Consider the following 2,769-nt stretch of genomic DNA (forward strand, 5'->3'; position numbering starts at 1 on the left):
GGACTGCTGCTGGGAGAGGCTGAATCCAGGTGGAAGCTACTCATGGCAGAGGTAAGGACATCCAACTTACATTCACTGACCATGAAGTATGAAGAATAAAAGGAAAATGATAGGAGTTACCTTAGTCCTTCTTTTTATAATATTCACTGGTCCTGAGGGAGGAGCTCAAGGTGGAGCTTATCGTAGGTATACTGCCAAGGAGGCACCAGGAAAAAGTTTTGCTTTTAGTTCTACTTTAATACATGGATGATAGCACACTTGAGAGATACTTGGCTACTTTATGAATGCATACAAACTGGCAAAACAGCAGATCACAGAAATGAAACGCATTGCACGCCCACACTTAATCATAGACTGATCCCTTGGGATCCAACAACCTTTTCAACTTAATAAAAACCATCCCCATAAGGGAGAAAAATTAATTCACTCATTAACAATCAAGGGTCATGGTTTAGCCCGTACGTCCCCCAGCATCCTCTGCCTGTGCTCGCTCCCTGGGAGTGACCGGACACAGCAGAACACTGATCATTGTACTGAGCAGCTGAGAGCAGTCATGATACCATGTGATTGCTGTAGCCAATCAGTCATCACATGGACAATAGTAAACAATATGTCGATATTCTAGCAACATTGTTCACTATTGTGTGATCCCTGTGGTCGGTCACAGAGATCACAGGACAGAGCCAGTCACAGCAGCCTGTACCATGTGATAGCTGTGAGCAGTCACAGCTATCACAGTAAGTATGGCTAGGCATAGCCAGGAGGCCGAAGCTGTATCTTTACCTCTACAAATTGTGGCTGGGTTCCTGTGTGCAGCATTTCCACATTTTGTTTCCCTATCTTTTTCTGCTAGCCTGGATGATCTCAACACCAGATCTGTACTTTGGACTATGAGGGGAGACTTGCAGTGCTTTGAACAATGCTCTAAATGTTTTTAATCCCTTATTTACTCCAATTATTTTATGGCAATCTAAATAATTCTTAGACCTAACCTTTATGGAATACATGAATAGAAACTCTGTGAATCACTAAAGATCCAACATAATTACTACTTTTTAAAAATCCATATTATTTAACAAGTGTTCAGTGTCTTGTAAATAATTTGGCAACTGTAAGTGGCTGCAATATGAATCCCAGCCTTTGTCCAAGACTCTCATTTAAAAACCCAATCCCTGCTACAGTCAGTCTTCCTTTTATTGGGTTTAACCCCTTATGCATATTGGGCAAATTGTGGGAAATAGGTACAGTGAAGGAAATAAGTATTTGATCCCCTGCTGATTTTGAATGTTTTCCCACTCACAAAGAAATGATCAGTCTAAAAATCGAATGTTTGGTGTATTGTAACACACAGACAGAATAGCAACAACAAATTCAGCAGAAATACGTGTCTAACAAATGATGACTGATTTGCATGTTCATGAGAGAAATAATGATTTGATCACCTATCATTCAGCTGGATTTCTGGCTACCAGGTGTCTTTCATACAGGTAACAAGCTGAGATTAGAAGCAGTCTCTTAAAGTGAGTGCTGCTAATCTCATTTTGTTACCTGTATAAAAGACACCTGTCCACAGGAGCAATCAAACCATCAGATTCCAAACTCTCCACCATGACAAAGTCCAAAGAGCTGTCCAAGGATGTCAGGGACAAGATTGTAGACCTACACAAGACTAGACTGGGCAACCAAACTATGGCCAAGCAGCTTGGTGAGAAGGTGACAACAGTTAGTGCAATCATTCGCAAATGGAAGAAACACAAAACAACTGTCAGTCTCCCTAGGTCTGGTGCACCATGCAAGATCTCACTTCATGGAGTGTCAATGATCATGAGAACAGTGAGGAATCATCCCAGAACTACATAGGAGGATCTTGTCAATGATCTCCAGGCAGCTGGGACCACAGTCACCAAGAAAACAATTGGTAACACACTACGCCGACAAGGATTGAAATCCTGCAGTGCCTGCAAGGTCCCTCTGCTCAAGAAAGCACATGTCCAGGCCCATCTGAAGTCTGCCACTGAACATCTGAATGTTGCAGAGGAGGACTGGTGGAAAGTGTTGTGGTCAGATGAGACCAAAATCGAGCTCTTTGGCTTCAACTCAACTCGCCAACTTGTTTGGAGGAGGAGGAATGCTGCCTATGACCCCAAGAACACCATCCCAACTGTCAAACATGGTGGTAAATACATTCTGCTTTGGGGGTGTTTTTCTACATAGGGGACAGGACAACTGCACCACATCAAAGGAACGATAGACGGACCAATGTACCGTCAAATCTTGGGTGAGAACCTTCTTCCCTCAGCCAGGGCATTGAAAATGGGTTGTGGATGGGTGTTCCAGCATGACAATGACCCAAATCACATGGCCAAGGCAACAAAGGAGTGGCTCAAGAAGAAGCACATTAAGGTCCTGGAGTGGCCTAGCCAGTCCCCAGACCTTAATCCAATTGAAAATCTGTGGAGGAAGCTGAAAAGTTCGAGTTGCCAAACGTCAGCCACCAAACCTTAATGACTTATAGAGGATCTGCCAAGAGGAGTGGGCCAAAATCCCTCCTGAGATGTGTGCAAACCTGGTGGTCAACTCCAGGAAACATCTGACCTCTGTGATTGCCAACAAGGGATTTGCCACCAAGCACTAAGTCATGTTTTGTGAAGGGGATCAAATACTTATTTCCCTCATGAACATACAAATCAGTGCATCATTTGTTAGACATGCATTTCTTTTGAATTTTGTGTTGCTATTCTGTCTCTCAGTGTTACAATATACCTACCA

The sequence above is a fragment of the Staurois parvus genome, unplaced genomic scaffold (genome assembly GCF_062004578.1).
Source record: "Staurois parvus isolate SC_StPar_1 unplaced genomic scaffold, SC_StPar_1.0 ptg000554l, whole genome shotgun sequence".
Classification (NCBI taxonomy): Eukaryota; Metazoa; Chordata; class Amphibia; order Anura; family Ranidae; genus Staurois; species Staurois parvus.